The sequence below is a fragment of the Sander lucioperca genome, chromosome 13 (assembly GCF_008315115.2).
Source record: "Sander lucioperca isolate FBNREF2018 chromosome 13, SLUC_FBN_1.2, whole genome shotgun sequence".
Classification (NCBI taxonomy): domain Eukaryota; kingdom Metazoa; phylum Chordata; class Actinopteri; order Perciformes; family Percidae; genus Sander; species Sander lucioperca.
In genome coordinates this window covers 10440765-10460191 of record NC_050185.1, presented here as the reverse complement: position 1 = coordinate 10460191, position 19427 = coordinate 10440765, and the positions used below count along the sequence as shown (strand labels likewise).

At 38.2% G+C, this 19427-nt stretch overlaps 1 pseudogene; it reads right to left on the bottom strand.

Moving 5' to 3' along the window:
• Positions 1-4095: 4095 nt before the first annotated feature.
• On the bottom strand, positions 4096-5828 carry LOC116065018 (annotated as a pseudogene).
• Positions 5829-19427: the final 13599 nt, after the last annotated feature.

The following is a 19427-nucleotide window of genomic DNA, read 5'->3' as shown; positions in this document are numbered from 1 at the left end:
AACCAACAACAATGTACAAGGCAAGGCAAGGCAGCTTTATCTGTATGGCACATTTCAGCAACAGGGCAATTCAAAGTGCTTTATATAAAAACGATTAAAAAGTTAAAAACAGAAAATACGAGAATAAAAGTTACAGTGCAGTATAAGAAATTAAACATTAAAGAGCCGTTAAAAACAGTTTAAAATATAAAAGCAGATAAAATACGAGAGTTTGTTCCCGATATGTGGAGCATAAAAACTGAACGCTGCTTCCCCCTGTTTAGTTCTGACAGGTGCATGAACAGGAATGAATTACAAATGATTACAATAATACAGTACCAATACAATAATGAATGGCTACAACATGAATGCATGACTCACTCCCATAGTTGCTTTGCAGCATATTTTGATTTAAGAAACTTCTGCTCGTTTTCAGCCCGAAAGTGGATCAGCTGCCGGGTTTCCTCCGACGTCCCTGTGTGATCCAGGACTGTAAAGCACGTATCGATGTCTCCAAAGCAAGTAGTGTTATGCACTGATATCAAACAAAATCCACTGCTAATGGAGTTCAGTTAAAACTGTAGACATGCATGGAGGCATCAAGGCAGAGAAATGCGGGACTGCTGTGCAAATAAGCAATGTAACGTTAGCCTAGAAAACTAGCGATTTTTTTTAAACGTTTCAATTAAGAACATGGTTGCAAATATATATGTACAGGACTGTGTAGAGCACAAAACAAGACTGTCATTATTTTTAAATCAATTATTTAAGCCGAAAATAGTTACATTTAGGGACTGTTCGTTATTTAATTAAGGGGCCACCGGAGGAGTTTTGTGGCCTCTAACCTAAAAAGACGTGACCCTCCCCTCATCAGTAATAATTTTCCTATGACCCCCCAAAACGATTTGAAAACGAGATATGACCCTCCACTCGCGTGCAAGTTTGCACCTAGCAAATAAGTACAGATTCCAGTTGATTTTTACAGCCATGACACACAGGAGTTAACCTCTGCATTCTCATCTTACACATCCCACTCCTCTGTTATGGTGTGGTGGCCATTTCAGTAGATTTACTCACTAACATTGTTGTGGAAACACAATAAGCATGGAAACTAAATGCAAACTTCCTGCATTACTGCATTACTTCAGATACTAAGTTACTCCTCTAGTAAACTAGTATTCACATGAAATAAAACAATAAAACATTGAGACCATTCAGCAAAGGACGCTGGGATATAGGCTAACCAATCCAACACTAGTTGCTATGAACTCGTCACTAGGCTTCGTCATTGTATATTTTAGAACATAGGTAAAGCTGCCGAAGCTGAACATTATATTCCCAAACATATATGTTTATTTTTAAAGCAGATTTTAAGTTACATTGTAACAATTTAACAATTCGCCCTTATGAAATCCAATCGCGGCACGGCTGTTTTGGAACGCAATATACAGACGCTTAAATTCAACTAAAATGTAACAGTGAACAATCAGTGTTGGACCTACAGTCTGTTGAGATGCCTCTCCAAACTCACCATAAAACGTTAAGACAAGTTGAGAAAAAAAGATCCCTATTTTGCCGTAATCCAATGACACGAAAAAAAAAGTAGCCTAATCCACAGCGATCAGTAGATCCACAAAAAGGGTCCCGGTGTATCCAGCAAGGCCGATACGAGCGTCACATTCACCAGCCAGCTCCAAACAGGTGAACGAGGCCTCTCCAGTTCGCCGTTTAAACAAAGTGGAATAAATGTATAATAGTCCAAATCTACACAAAACCTGCAATCAATTAGTAAGCTGACATCACATGTATATACATGGCATTTAGGAAACATTTATTGCAAGGTTGGCACGGCAAGATGTCCAGACTAGTGCAACAGTAACTTTCGTTTTTTGCGTCCTGCTGCTCCCATCGTCAGCCAGGTAATATTTTTTTTATTGAAGCAGTATATGAAATCATCTCGTCATGCCAGACGTCATTATTCCACTAATTTTTTAAACAATGTAATTACCCGTTTGAGCCACCAGGTGGGCAGTGCTTCTCCTGCCCCCCCCCAGCAAACTCCGAGTATGCGGTCAGACCATCTGCTAGGGGGCCGAGACTGAGAGCTACATGGATAAATATGCACCAAACAAGCCACTTTGAAATTTTGCTCTTTTCATGAATAAAAAAGTTGGGTGACCCCCCCACCCAGACTAAAAAATGTTGGATGACCCTCCCCTCAGCATAAAATAAAAAGACATGACCCTCCCCTATTTTCCTCCGGTGGTCCATTCCATAAATACCTAACGGTCCCTTATCGGACTCTCTCTCTGGTTACACAGTGTATTCTGGGTACCCCTCGGTTTCAAGTAAGCTCGCGACTTTGCTTGGTTTAAGGGGTATCTAGCCCTTCCCCTTAGCCCTACCCCTCGATCAAAACGAGAATTGGGATAGCCCTTATCTCACGTGAACGCGCAAAACTAAGGGGAAGGGGTAAGACAGAGAAATGAGATTTAGCCTAAAGTATTAAAAGTAAAAGTACTCAATGCAGAAAAATCCTCACATTTTAGAAACTGTTAACAATCAAAACAGTTCTTTCAATCAACTAAGTGTTTAAAGGTGCCGTAGGTAGGATTGTGAAGATCCAGGACTTAGCCAAAAATGTTTCCCTGCTTTCTGCTAAAGACCAAAGCCCGTCTACAGAAAGCCGTTCCACTCCCTATTAAGCCCCATTGTACCTACTTTGGTTGCAGTTCCACCAGAGTTCCACTGGGGGTGATCGCGGTCCAGTGCAAAATTAATGGGACCCTATGGAGCTAGACGGCTAAATTTGTCTCTTTCGCCTCATTTTCATTGAGAAATCTCAGATTTGATTGTAGTTTTTGCAAGTTCAACATGGATTATAGGTCGAAAGTTGAATGAACGAGTACTTATGCCCTTTCGATTTGTTACAGGTTGAGTCATTGTTGCCCATAACACGCTAGCATTCTGCTAATGAATGCCGATTGGTCAGTGAAGGACTGATTACGATCAGAGATCCCGCTTGACGGCATCCGAAGCAGAACCAGAATGTCAGATTGAATATTTCAGCGTGGTCTTTAAAACATTAGCAAACCTCTTTCTAGCACGTGTATTGACAGGGAGAGTCTAACCTGTCAGCTGTGTTGTCGATGCCTCGAGAGAAAAAAGGAAGCGACTCAAAGCTTGCCGTAAAGCAGAATCTCTGGCCGTATATGTGTATGACGTCATTGACATTTTAAAAGGCTTTTTAAAACAAAAAAGCCACTTTAAAAAAATCTAACACCCAGCAGTGTGTATTTTCTTAGGCTCCCCTTTCAAATGCAACATTCAAATTACAAACAAAAAATTATATCCTGAGAAAAATGGATTTTGAGGGGTATAGCTCCATGAGTCCCATTCATTCTGCACTGGCCTGTGAGCGCCCCCTATATGGAACTCTGGTGGAACTGCAACCAGTTCAGAAGCCGGAAGTAACGAGAGAGTGGAACTTCTTCCCATATTAGAAATTCTTTGCCAAAACGGTCTCCTAAGCCACTCCCCCCACAAGGGAGAATGAATGTGTGTGCATGAGCAGTGATTGACACACAGTTAGAGTTGTGCAGTCGTGTTTTGTCTGCACAGCTTCATGCATAGCTGCAGATCTAGTTTTTGAGGCACTCCCACATACAGTTACATTAATTGACTGATTTCTGGCCGTTTGGCCGTTTGTTTAATTCCAATTAAAGTATTTTGAGAATAACATTTTTCAAATTGTTAAGCTCTGCAGCCCAAAACTGTATCATGTTGCTCATATTGATTTCCAGATAACTTTTTTTGAAGGTTGTCCAAATGTCAAGTTGTACTGTACACTGTAACTGAATCTTGTCTAACCTCCAAGGCTGTTGGAAATGTTCTCAAATTAACATTGGCCTGACGCAGGACTTCAACAAATGTTTTAAAGCCATCTGAATAACTCTGAGTCTGTAAAAGGATGCTTTATGTTTTTATTTATTATCCATTAAACACAGTACAGACATCGACAATAAGTGCATTTTCTTCAAAATGGCCAGTCACCCAAGCTGTACATTTGGGAATGCACAGCCTGGGTTGTTCTCAGCTGACTTCATTGCACAAGAGCTAAGACTGTCCAATAAGGCTGCCAAATTGTGCATCACATTGTGTTACTGCACCCATTTCCGAGATGAAGTCTAAACCCACAACACTTGCAATACCACCTGATGTCAGAGTGAATTTCAGAAAAAAAGTGTCACTGTCTTCTCTCTCAGACATACAGTTAGAGTCTGTCACCCATTTTTTTATTACAAGTTTTAATGCAGACTCCAAAATTGTCTCTGTATCTGGTGGATTTACACTTATTCTCAATTATAGTAAGGGAAGTAATTCAGGTAATATGTGATCAATTGTGACAGCTGTGTTTAGGAAATTGTTAAAAATCATAAATAGTATTTTGTTTCAAAATGCCACTAGCTTTTCTGGATTTCTTCTATATTTCCTGTCTTCTTTGCTGTCTTTCATCATGCATTTGTTGCTGTAATTCTACCAGTAAGTGGTGGTAGAGCTCTATTCTTTGAATGTGTTGCTAACATGAGGCCAGTTTCACATTAAATAGTCTGATATTGAACACAATACACAAAGCAATTTCATGCTAACATGTTCAGTTTGTCGAGACATTTATCCTTTACGGCAAAAAAAGTTCAAATATACAACATGTATTATCATCAATACTGCCATAACACAGGCTCAAAGATCTTCTTCTTTGTTGCGGGGGGGATTTGAGGGTGTTGAGAGAACAGTTCCAATCACAGATTTGCAATTGCACAAAAAGAAACTATTTTTAACTTTTCAGAGAAAAGTTTTAGGAGTGTGAATTACCCATCATGGAGCAGCAGACAACCTCAGATAACCGACATTAAAAAGATACTGCAAAGGGTTATCTTTGTCAAAACTGCATGGAGCATCAATTCCGTCGCGACCTCTGTGTTTTTTTCAGCTACTGTAATAGCTATAAAGGCATGTTTTAAATATACTTTACATGAGTAGCCAGACAAAAGGAAGCCCCCACCACCGCAGTAGGGAGGATATAAGTCTGACTCCTCCACCTGAACTGGAATAAAATACTTTTTCTGAGGCAATCGAATAGGCCCAACATTCTGAATCAGATGGCAAGTAAAGAGATGTTTGTTTATATTATTTTCCTTGAGGCTTTAGAGATACTCGACCATGTTGTCCATGTTGGCAACTACGTCATCATCACCATTTAGCAGGAAGCGAACATGAGGACAGTTTCCTTTTTATCCATTCCTTGAAGAGTATCTGCTTCAAGGTGAGGTTGTAGAATGTGTCACTGAAGTCCAATTGGTGAATGTCGTTGTACTCGTGTTGCTCCAGCTCGAGGACTTTGTTCAGTCTCTCTTTCTCAAAACCAGCGGCCGTTGTTCCTGAGATGAAGATCCTTCGGATCCAAACACCATTGCGTAAACTCTCGTTAGCCCAGGCTTTGCGCAGCATCTCTTAGCGATTGTGATTCCCAGGGAAGCTTCTGATGACTAGTAGACTTCTGCGGATCCATCAGTTCTTCCACATTTTTCAGGAATATCTAGTTACATGGGGAAATGTCGACAGTGTATATAGTAGAGAAAGTGTTTTATATGACCAGGAAGTGAGGTGAAGTGTGATGTTGGCAGCAGGTGTGTTTTGTTCGAATCTTGGCCAGGAGTAGGAGGTATTTGTGGTTGGTGTCTTTGTTTGACTGCCATCCTTCTCACATCTACTTGGTGGCGGACGATTTTGTAGTCAGTTGTAGAATCTTCATGGAGATAAAGGAGCATGAGAAGAGCTCCTACCACCATGCAGGTTCTTACTCTTGTACATTTCCTCCCAAAAACTCTGCAATGACAACAGAAATAAAGAAAGAAATATCATCAAATTGTCTTTATCTGACATAATATTTCAATGACTACTATTACTGTACTAAGTCAACAGACTTGAGAGGCGCACAACATGGACCCATCCCCCCCCGGGTTCCACTGTGAATGGCAGGTCCTCAAGATTAAGTAAGTCCAGTTGCCTTTGACTTGATACGTCCAGATGTGAACACAGGATGTTGTAAGTGTTTGGACAAATGACACATGTTGTTTTTCTGTCAGTCTCAAATACAGAGACACAAACCATTCTTGATATTTCTCAGACAATGTTCTGTTTAGGTGAAATGGCTGCGACGATGCCTTCAACTGTGCATTACAGGCTTTGAAAAGAATGGGCATCATTAGCATGCACTTTTTCATAGCATTCATTTTAAAGTAAATAGAGCTCTCAACCTGAAACAATGGGAGATTTTTTTTTCATGAAGCAGTCTTGAAATAGAGCCTAACAGGAGGGGAATGACGAAAGAAAAATCTACTTAGGGCAATTTCTGACTCAATTTGGAATTTAGTCAACCAATCAAATGCCTACCTGAATCCACAGAGTGGCTGGAACATACAGTAACCCAGGTAATTATCTGTCAGAGGATCATTTCCTCATCTCGACAACTAGTGGATGAATTGTCATAACAGTAGACTTGTTTTTTTTCTTTCTCATCTGCCTCCACACAAATATATAATCAGACACAAGGTATCACAGAGTTGTGTATATTTTTGAACATGGCTTTGATAACACCTATATTTTTTTTAATATCTATAATAATCTTTTTTTGCATGAATTGAGGTCATGTTGAAACATTGCAAGGCCATGGAAGAAGATGATGAAAATGAATTTAAAGACCTCACAACCATTCATTGGATATAGTTAAAGAGCAGCTGCTGTACAAGCTCAGAGAACATATATATTATAGACTATAAGCTAATGTGTTCTTTGAGAATGAATAGATGAGTCAAGTACGAAAGTTTTCGCCATCAAAATAAATCCAACCTCCAAATTCTCTGCTTTTAAAATATTTACATTAACGCAATCAAATGAAATATAAACTTTTATATTATATAGACTAGAATAAGTCAATCAAAATAATAAATTCACACATTCATGAGGCACACAATGAAACCACCCTTCATTCAACAATTACCTAAACATGTTGGCAGATCAATGCGAGCGCCCGGTGAGTGAGTCTCCCTCTGATAGACAGTAGTCTATCATCTGCGATGGTAATAAAGGTAATGTACAGCATGTCTCTGGGCTCAGCCAATCAGGTAGAAATCCCCCTCTTTAACATTTATTCACAACCCTCCCCCTCTGCCTGCATCATGATTTCATGACCTGTTCTGTATTTTAAGGTACTTCTATTAAGGTATTTGTAGAGAAAATAAGAAGCAACCTGTTACACTGTTGCATTAACCAATAGTAAGAGCAGTGATTCTAAAACATTTTTCAATAATGTACCCCCTTTGAAATAACTTTTCAGCCAAGTACACCCTGACCAGCGCAAAACATTTTTGGTAGAAAACAAAAACCCTATATAAAGAGGTACAATACAGCACTGCGCCATAAGTATCTAATTTACAAAACAACCTTGTAACAAATGTCTCAAATCCATCAATAAAGTAATTCATTACTATAGCATAATAATTTGGAACTAAGCATGACTACTATTTTTCTATTTAAAAAAAATAATAATCTAAGTAAGTACTAAGTTAGTACCCCGATTTGAGAAACGCTGAGTTAGAGGCACAGGTTCACCCTCCTCATGTCCATACTGCAAAACACCCTGGCCAAGGATTAACTCATGCTCCAGTAAAATGTGTTGAATGTGAGTGGCGAGATACACTGTCTTTTTTCCCCATTATTTAAACAACGGTTGACTGAAACACAAATAACTTGCCATATAAATTGATGTTGCAGAAAAGCAAACTACTTAAGCACTTTTGTACTCAGTGGTTCAGTGTGACCCCGTTCATTGTGAATGTTGCACTCTCAGTGTCACTCTGACTTGTGCTTGGAGGAGCCAAGCATCCTTTTGGAGGAGTCTGTTAATTGAGGTAGAAACATGGTTGAAGGAGGATTACTTGTTCCCTGCCTGCTGCTAAAAAAGTCATTCAAATAAAAACATAATTGAGCTCACATAATTACTTTTTCAGTGACTGGCTGAATATCATTATGTTCAGTCATAGCTCATGCAATGATACTTAATCAGGACGATATTTTAGTTTGAGGGGAGGATTTTGGGTAAAGTATGTCCAGTATAAATAAGACAACAGATAGAGGAGTTGCTATAATAAGACTTACACAAATGCCACAGTATTAGATTTTGGCCTGCTCTTGTTGGACTTTTTTCACAACTCTTCCTTCTAATGCAGACCTATATTTGGTCATTTGGTCCATTTCAATAAAACTAGGGATGCACCAAATCCAGGATTCGGCTTCGGCCGAATATTGGGCTTTTTGACAGGGTTCGGTTTCTGCCGAACCTTAGAATTTTTTTCCACTGAACCGAACCCTACGCTTGCACTACGCACGCTACACTGGTCGACGTAATGTTGCCGCCGTTGATTACGGGAAGGTGTTTGCGTAGGTGGACCGTTCAATGCAGTAGGCTGTGAGAAAATGAAAATGGAACTCGTGAACAGAAAAAGTGTTGTTTGGCAGTACTTTCAGCCAAAAGAAGGCGAGTCAAGTCGAGCCACATGATAAATTTGCAATGCTGATTTGTATCGCTGTGGCAAAGACCATAAACATTACACAACATCGCCGCTGTTAAAACATTTGCGTATGAAACATCCGAAAGAATATGAGTTGTGCATGAAGGAATCTACAGACAGCAGCCAAAATGCAGCAACTTCAGGTACGGCAAAGGAAGGACAGTTACAGCTAAAAACTTGTGTTAACCAGACAGTGCCTCTCCCGGGCTGTCAGCTGTTCTCTCGGCAAATGAGTCTCCCTACAGTGGGAGCCGAGCGACCGCACGGCTGGCTGCTGCTCGTTAGCTAACGTTAGCTTTCTAATTTCACCCACCCAACATGCCTTCATCATACACTGGTTAGCGAAAATTTGCCAAACAAAATTGTCACTCATCTGGCAATAGCGATGTGCTTTCCTGCGATGTGAAAAGAGCGTGTGAATTCAGTTGTTACATTTAACTATTTTAGAGGCTGTGGACGTTGTTTACTTCATTAATGTGTTTACTGTGTTAATGGACTGAGTATGGAAGCAGGATTCGGTATTCGGATTCGGCAGAATCTTTTTTTTTAGATTATTTTTTTGGGGAATTTTTAGGCCTTTGTTTTCACAGGACAGATGAAGACATGAAAGGAGAGAGAAAGGGGGAATGACATGCAGCAAAGGGCTGCAGGTCAGAGTCGAACCCGCAGCCGCTGCATCGAGGAGTAAACCTCTATATATGTGCGCCTGTTCTACCAACTGAGCTAACCCGGCCATGGATTTGGCAGAATCTTAACCAGTGGATTCGGTATTAGGCCGAACCCCAAAAATCTGGATATGGTGCATCCCTAAATAAAACACAAATAGGCTAAACTTGAAGTACATTTGCGTATTGAACAAAATACTGTATTACTGACTTTTGCATTTTGAGTGCCAAGGTTAAATTTAAAGTCATGAGACAATCCGAGCAAAGTTTGGCAAAAGGGGAAGGTGTTTATATATCTGTCAAATGGTGAAAACTTGGAATAAATGTCCCTGTTAGAGAGATTTATTTTTATTTATTTAAGGCTGCTACTGTCAAAACAAACTTTTAAGGCTTGATCACAGATTTAAACTTCTATTTTGTAACATACTGTGCATTTACAAAGCCAGAATGAGAACTCTTTACCTTTAAATGCTCAAATAGTGAACAGTTAAATGTATTTTTCTCTTAGTGACAGTAGCATTTAGGTCAAAGCACTGCTGTGCCTTACAAAGCTGCTAATATGGCTAGTCTTGTTTTAACTGTTATAATGGATTCCATTCATTTTGTTGTACAATATAAAATGTATTAGCACAATCTTAAAACTCTCTCACTCTTTTGAGTTGTGTTATCCATGGCCAAAGCTACATTAACATAGTGAGGTCATGCCATGACACACCTTATGGAAATGAATGGAAACTGAACTCAACTGACCAGCTAACACATTGCTCTACTGCAGCTATTTATTAGGGGTGGGAATCACCAGAGGCCTCACGATATGGTATCATCACGATACTTATGTCACGATACGATATTATTGCGATATTAAAACATATTGCAATGTTCTGCGATATATTGCAATTTATTACCTTTTTTCCAACTTCCAATTTTTCTCAATTTCAAACTATGTCCCCAGAAGGAAACTTTGCCAACATCTGTTTTATCTAAAAAGATAAATTTCTCTGTTTGTTCATCTCACTTGGGACTGCAAAATGGGATTGTCAAGCAGACAAACTGACCAACACATATATGATAATAGATCGATACTTGGCGTCTGTGTATCAAAACAAAATTGCCATGGAATATATCGTGATACTATGCTGTATTGATTTTTTCCCCCACCCTTACTATTTATGGTTGATTAGGCATTGAACATATTTGTTATAAAAGCTGCATGAGGAAAACCATAACTAATGAATGCACTGCGTTTTGCCTATAAATGATAGCAGGATGATTACACTCAGGTGAAGGGAGACAGGCCTGCATAGAAAATGGGATACAGTGCTAAAGTACTCCTAGTTTTCCATATGATCCCTGTGAAATCAAAACAGACTTCTATTACCACAATAGCTGTAAAAATGTATGCTTTCTTGTACCTTTTGGTCGTAAAGATTTTCCAAAAAACTGTCTTTATTTTTAACAAGCCAGACCAACTCTAGAACTAGAGATTTGATTTGACTTTGTGCACCAAGTCAGTTCCAATAATGTTGTTTGTCCAATAATATACATTTTGTGTTTTTAAATGACCCTAGTAAGTTGAAATAGGGGATTTTAAAATAATGATTTATGATCAAAAACCCCAATTTCGAATGCATCACAATGTTCGTTCAGTTCCTTGGATAAATGTGCAATATGTGAAAGTTTCCAACAACTAGGAGTGTGATTTGATTATCCTGATAAAAGTGACCTGTATAACAGACCTGCTAAAATGACTGACCTGCAGTTCCTTGATATTTGATAGTTGAACTTTGAGTTTGAAACACTCTGTGTTGAATTACTACAGTAAACTAACAGTAGACCTCCTCATACTTCATTTTCAGGTAAAATTAATGTCATCTTTGACTTTGGTACAACATAGCCCTTTTTTGATATGTTTAGGTGTTAAGACTTCATTAGCTCATATCCCTCTCTACATTTCTTTCACCAAGTCTGAACAAATCAAATCAAATTAGTTATTATAAAGTAATAAAAAACTTTGTAAAAGAATCACAGAATCTAAAAAAGTTTGCTTTATTTGGAGAATAAATTAGATGTATGATTTTGAAATGAAAAAGCAAAATGTCAGTGACAAGACTGCTCATGTTGGCATACAGTTTCTAAGAACTGTTTCACTGCAAGGCTTACTGTGCTTACACCATTATATGAATTTGAAAGGTACTGTATTTATATAAACAGTCTACACTCAGGGGTTGTACATAAAATTAGCTTCGATACAGCAGATACAAACGACCCCATCGTCTGAGAGGTCAACAAAATGCACACCTTTATATTTTGGGGAAGGAGGACATTCAAACTGTAAACCCAGATTTAGTTGTAATTAAACTTTTTAGTGGTCACTACTTATTCTTTCATGTTTTGTTAAAAACCATATTCATTACTAAATCACATTAGTTGTAATGATCAGCCTAAGTATGCAGTGCACCGATCATATTAAGCAGAAATAACTAAGGATGTTAAGTTTTTGTATGGGAGGGGCGGGGTCATTTGAACTGTTCTGTGATGCAAAGGCTCATGGGAAACAAAATATGTTCTGAATGGTTTCTGTCCTAGTTAAAGTGTGTTTTATTATTGTTCTGTTAATGTTGGGTGTGTATTTCTGCATGGGTTTTAGTTTTGTATGGTTGATTTAGTTTTCATGTTTATCTGTATTTATTGTTGCACCATGACCGAGACCCGGGTGGGGATTGATGGCTTCTGGGCAGTGAGGGCAAGTTATACACTGATTGAAAATAAGTAACTGTATGTTGAGGGAAATTCCCTTTGTAGCACAGCACATTAGAAAATATCAATGTTTTATGTTGCTTGTTTTCTGTACTATTTACTTCAGAACAAATGTGTTAAATACCTTGTTCCTCAAATTAGATTGTCATAAAGAAAAAACATATTTATGTTGGCAAATTACTTTCGTAGTAGTGAGGGTTGGGCGACACAGGGAATTTTGGTATCGATCCGATACCAAGTAAATACAGGCCTAGTATCGCCGATACTGATACTTTTTACTTGTAACGTCACAATCATTGAATAATTTTGTGATTTTGCCTTCAGTTAGTTGATTATGATTATGATAAAACACAGGACAAAGATTTTAGGCAAATCTAAAAAAAATTATTTACTAACTAGAACAATATAAAACAATGTAACGGTATAAAAATATAAAAATAATATAACAAAATATAAATATAACAAAGTCAACAACACAACCAAAAATACCTTCCATTACACACAGATATCTGTGAAAAATAAAGTCAGTTGTGCAAAATAAGTAAACAAAAGCCACAATGTATAAAAATATGAATATTACAATATAAACAACACAACAAAAAATCATCACGGGCTTCTCTCACTGTTCTGATTCTCCGCTCTCCGCCTCCGGCAGAGCAGGGAGGCAGAGAGAGAGAGAGAGGTGCGCTGTTTGCACACTGCGCACAGACTTGGAGAGATGCTGTGCTCGCATGAACTCGGGAGAGAAACTGCAACAAAAGTATCAATCTCATCAAGACAGTATCGATCCGATACCAATACTCATCTTGGTATCGATACTATATATGATATATGATATGATATTTAGATCGATACGCCCAGCCCTAGTGAGTAGTACCCTAATGTGTTGACTTAACGTGTGTATTTCAGACAACATGACAATGACAAATATTGACAATGACAAATATTTATGTTTACTAATGTACGCACATTTCTAGTAAAGTCAACTAATTCAGGATAACAGTGTATTGTCCCATTCCTGCTGATACAAAAGATTATCTGGATGGGTTGCAAAGTTAGCAGGAATGACACGTTTATTGATGCAATAGATTATAATACATTGAGTTTCTTTCAGTGTCATTTTTGAACATTGACAAACAAAATCCTTCCTGATGTCTGTGGTCAAATTAACAGCTTGAACAAATGAGAAAAAGCAACTGTGTACGTCTGTGACTTACCTTAACCTCATTTCAAATTCAGATTATAGATTTGAAATGGTTGCTGAATGCCCTTTTATTCAGTGTGAACACGTGTGTCCTGATATTAGACACAGGTAATACTGTAGATGTCAGACTTGGAAGAACAATAACGCAGAGACATTTTAAGTGTGGTTAAAGCTCAAATACGTGCAGTTCAGGGGTTAAAGCAAAGACTGCAATCCTGCAGAAATTGCCTGGTCTTGTAAACTATAGCCTTTTGCCACAACTCTGAGCTGTTACTGTAAAGAGTAAAAATACAACAGTGTAAAATACAACAACGCTACTTAGAACATTTAATAATGTTCCTAGAACATAACGTTCCAAGAACCCTTTTTTTCTCGTGTTCCAACGGGACCAATTTGGGGATTATTAAATTCCTCTCTCTTTCAGCTCCTACTTCAGGGCAGGGTCTTTTCCCGTTTTCCTTTCCCACATGTGCTGGTTAGATGGCTGTGATTATAATAACAAAAGGTCAGTTCCTATGGCCACTTGGCCAGTGCGAATGCAAATAGCAAAACCGGTTTTGGGGGAGAGTAGTTAATAGAACTGTTTAGAAGTGGACTGTTCTTATAACCAGTGTCTCGATGTCTCATACCAGTGTGTGTGTGTTTGTGAAATTTGTCAATGTTTTGAACACCACAAACAAAAGCCCATTCATTCATTCATTCTTTTTTACGTTGATCCATTTTATGGCCATCACTTTCCAAATCACAGCTTCATTTAATAAAAACAATTCATGGAAAATCCATCACTTCCTGTTGAAATGATTGATGACATACTCTTTGACTTTGTAGTTAACAAAGTCTTTGAGCTGCGATTGTCTGCACATATCATCTGTACATTGTGTATCATTAAAATGCATTTCCTCTATTAGCCACTAGATGGGTACAAGGAAAGCCACATTGTACTAAAGTCCTGAAGAAAACTCACAATGTCACTGTGGTCGCAGTAACAATGTTTGAAAACCACTTTATTAAAAAGATGTTAAAGCTTAAAGAGAGGTGAGTTTAGGAAAGATTTTGCTTAATCAAGCATGCGTATGAAATTGGTTCAAACCATTTAATTATTCAACCATTTTTCTACATTTTTTTCCAGGCAAGCTCTAAAAGCAAATGTAGTCATGTTTCACATTATTTCAGAGTTGTTTAGGTAAACTTGGAGTCTATCAAAATTAAAGAACACATGGTATTGTACTGTTTATATAGCAATAAACAACCTATTTCTCTCTATTTCTCTGTTCCCCCACTGTCTTTCCATGAAATGTGCAAGAAAAGCTTTGTGTCATACAATGAATACAGACACAGTCGAGACAAAGGACATTGCTCACTATCACCTGCACTTAAAGTCAATTATGACTGAATCTGATGTTAGTAGATAGGCAGTTTGTATTGTCTGCTTAGCATTTTGGCTTTTTTATTGTTAGTGAAGAGCACCTGGATGAAGGAAAACAAATTTCAAGAAAGAAGATAATCTAAAGTACAAACACAAAAATGTATATGATATATATATATATATATATATATATATATATATATATATATGCTTTGCAACAATTCTAGCAATACAGTAGGCTAAATGGTCAACAGATAAAAGTAAACGTTTTGTATTTCATAACATAGCAGAACTAAATACTGTAAGAACTGTTTCTCAGTTGTTTACTATTCAAATACATGCAATGTCAGACTAACCTCATTAGGTTTCTGCTTTACACAAATTCATAAACATTACATTGCATGACAAGTTCCCAGCTTAACTCTTATTACACCAATTCAATATTTAAGTGTGTTTGATGTAATACCTGTATATTACAACTAGGCTTTATATCTAGATGAAATTACAATATGAGAATGGAGAATAATGAAGGAGATGCTGTTTATGGAGACATTTAAATGTATCTTTGCATGTTTCCTGAATTACATGTACAGACGAGAAATTATGGCTCTATGCATTACAAAATATTTTCAATGCACTTGTTTTCAATTTACCTTCACTAGCTTGCCTGGTATGATCATGTAAATCCAACATAGAAGTACATTGTTTGTATAAGACTCCTAACAATTTAGTAACAGAAATATTTAAATAAGTAGTGAGACTTCCAAACTGTCTGTTACTCTGAGCCAAGACAAACTTTATGCATGTTACCAACATGTGTTCTAAGAATAACTAAGACCAATAATTAAGAGTACAGAGTGCTGCTTTGTTCGGAGATATTTGCAATATCTTAATGTGAGTGTTGGGGGCACTAGACCAAACTAAAGACTAATGACATGGTCACTTGTCATCTTATATTTACCCTGAAGCACCTCCTCCTTAACATTGAAACACATTTCCCCATCTTATTCATAATAATTTTATAATGCTTTGACCATGACAATTTACAGTCAATCATTATACCCAAAATTTTTATTTGTTGAAGCACATCCTTCACATACAACTTAAGTTTTGGCTTTGCCCTTACCTCTTGTTATTTGTTCCACAACTGACTGAAAGACTTCCTAGGTCTTCAATGGTGGATTTCACAATAGTATTGAATTTTCAATTTACATGCAACCTTTTTCCTGGTCACGATTAATGGTAAATAATTTGTAAAAAATAGCATATGCATGCTCATGAAACTGTGACATTTCAGTTTCTCTAATACAAACAAAACTGTGATGAATTAAATCAAATGCAGGATAAATGTGTGTGTTCCTCTTTACGATGCATTGCAACACTGATCTTGTCACCTTAAAGAGAAGCTATTATTGACTGCAAAAGCAGCAAAGAAAATTACTAGCGTAACGAAAGCCATCTTGAAAACTATGGCAGCATTTGCTTAAAATGAAAACTGTCTAAAGCTCAACAGTTACCAGAGAGTTGCAGAAATGCCTCTGTGTCAACAAAAAACGGCACATAGTGGCCAAGGCTTCTAAAAGCTACAGTCAGGCAGTGCCTCCCTGGTATTCTTTCCTTTCCTTCTCATCCATTCAGTTTTACAACTGAGAGATTTTAAGCTGAGTTTGGCATGAGCCTGTGTGTTATAGACAAACAATTATAACATTATGAGTTTCAAAACAGACCTCCTTCTTGTTAGGTCATTCCCTTTTTTTAAGGACTGAATTTTGCACTATGAAGGCCATGAATGACTGCCAGACAGAAATGTCCCCGATAAGAACGCCCATGCAACATTTAACACCTGCATTTTGTACTCTCTAGTAGCCTTGCTTAAGCTGAAGCCAGTTGAAGTGGGAGTCTACCAAACTCACTATGATTTTTTGAGAGACTTTATAAGCTGTGCTCAGTGCAATTAACTTGTTAACTTGCCTCCTAATGTGAAAAAAAACTTTATATTGTGGAAATAAAACATGCAAGGTAAAATGACAGAATTCCAGTGCAGTGACGTTATAATGTTCCCTTTGTGTTTGCTCTGGCTTAAACCTCTCAGGCTCCACAGTGTGAAAACCAACATGCAAATTATACTTTCCCTGCATAACTATTTGGCAAGAATTCACAATAACAACTTAGTGTCACTTTTGCTTTTTCTGATAGTATATGAAGCCTAATATTACCGTCACCCTCGAGCTTAGAGTGTGTGGAGATAAAGTTGGGAATGTGTGGGAGAGCAGAGGAAAAAGCAAGGTTTCTAAGAGGCAAAATGCCAAGGCTGAGACATTAGATGTCTTCTCCTAAAAAAAAACAGGGGAATCTGTGAAAGTGAAAATTCAAGGTTACAAACAGCATGGGTGTTCCCAGTTTTGTCCCCAAGCCCTCACTAGGGAAACGTCGGATTTAGCAGAGTTTCAATTTAAGTTTATAATGCACATATGTGTATCAGTTTCTGTCATTTCTCGTATAAACACAAACATTTGAATCCTGATTTCCTTCAAGGTAACTGACAGTAATATGCGCCTAGATAGAAGCTATGTTTCCATCCACATGTTTTTATCCGAATTAATATCATTAATAATGATATAGAATGAAAAATGCCTTATGGAAACAGTAAAATTCGATTGAATTTCATGAATATTGACTCAAATGAAATACGTTCGGTCTCGTCGGATTTTATCTTTATCGATATACGGCTTATGCGATAAACGCTGATGGAAACGTTATTTGCCGAATAAATAATGAATTGCGATTAAGTTTTAGGTCATTTTATGGTTGCAACCCGCCACAAAACAAAGAAGAAGAAGTTTTAGTTAATTTCCGCCCAGTATTTCCGCTCTGTTTGCACACACGGCGGGTGTCAACAAAGATAGATGGAAGTGGACGAACAAGGGACGCACTACCGGGAGTGCCGACACAAATGTCCCTTATGATGCAACGATCGTCTACCACAGCCTGTAGTACGATTGATGGCCAGCCCTTTCTATTGACAAAATCCCTGTAGCCTTCAGCAGGGGGTCTAATCGGGGCGTGAGTCCCGTCTATTGCGCCATACACCTGTGGCACATGGTGCGCTCTGGAGTTACGCAGCGAGATATCATGCCCCTTATCCACTCCAGGTAGGTATATATACCTTCGCATCATCCTCGTTCGTATGGCATTGCACACGGCGTAAACACACCGGTGCACGGTGGTTTTGCTGACTCCAAAAACGTTTCGCATACCACTCTGTACTCTGCGCATGTAGCCAGCCTGTTTGTAGAGCGCAATGGCGATACGCTTCTCGGTTGGAACCGGAGGGCGATAGCTTGCGACATCTGGGAAAAGGGACGGGCCAAAAAAATTACACAACAGGTCAAATGTTGTCTTGGTCATCCGAAAATGCTTCAACCAAAGGGTTTCCGTGAACTGTTTGGAGCGCTGTCGTTCCCACACCACAGGCCGCCTCCGTTGTCGTCGGGCATTTATGTGCATCTGCATCATCATAGCAATGTGTTGATAGCGTTGTTGTTTTCTTATTATAGCTTGATATGTCCCTATCAGCTGGCACATAAGCACTATTACAACTTGTGCAATATTGATCATTTGTTGGTAGATGGCATGATCCATATTGTCTAGCAAAACTTTGTTCGCGAAAGTTAGCTTGAATGTTGTGCGATTCAGTGCGAAAATGAATGGAAACACCTTAAAATGTCTAAAATCAATTCGATATACTAATTTGATCGCAAAACAGCATGTGACATCATTACGCACAGGTTTTTATTCGCTTTAAAGCCGTTGGATGGAAACACACTTTCACCAGCTTTATTCGCATGAGTTTTTTTTACCGAACTTCAGATAATTCGATTGACAAGTGGATGGAAACTTAGCTAGAGAGATGCACCTTGTTTCATTACAGCAAAATACAGTTTTTCAAGCCATAAAGTGACATTATTTTAAAATAAGTCTATCCTTTACTTCCCCCAGTTTAACTGGCTTCTAAAGGATCTCAGCGCTTTGTCCTCTGGGCTTAATGGGCTGATCTGGGCATCCTACCAGTTTATCTCACAGGCCGCTGCACTGCAGAGAGGGTTGTCCTGGACAACATCAAGGTATATGTGGATCAAAAGGAAGGATCCTTGGCCTACATGTACTGCTTCATAACAAGCCAAGGCTTGGTCACATCGGTGACAGGTTTTGATGCTATAACCAAACACTTACACTTGTGGCCCTAGGTTACTGATAATGTAACCTATAAAACTAACTTTATGTTTCTTCTTCGTATTATAAATCAAACTTCATAATCACGTCAAATAACTGACTCTCGCAAGTATACTGTATCTGTTTTCAGTTGGTTAAGACAAAAGAGTTGATGTTTTCATGTTGGTTCTTTATCTATTAACGTACGCAGCTCAAAGGTCAGTGTACTCAAGAACAGGGCTTTTGGCTTTATTGGATAGTTGAGAACAGAGCAACTGGATGGAAACATAAGAAGGCAAAGAGGGTTGACATGAAACAACATGCATTTACATCTTTATTTGAACGAGTGCATGCTGGACATTGGATTTTACTCTTTCTGATGGTTTTCACTTGAATAGTTTAATGATGGATTGCAAGAAAATACAATGAAAAGCAACGTGATTATTAAAGTTAAGATCCAACAGCTGCCCTGTCTATGTGATTAAAGGTCCCATGGCATGAAAATTTCACTTCATGAGGTTTTTTAACATTAATGTGAGTTCCCCCAGCCTGCCTATGGTCCCCCAGTGGCTAGAAATGGCGATAGGTTTAAACCGAGCCCTGGGTATCCTGCT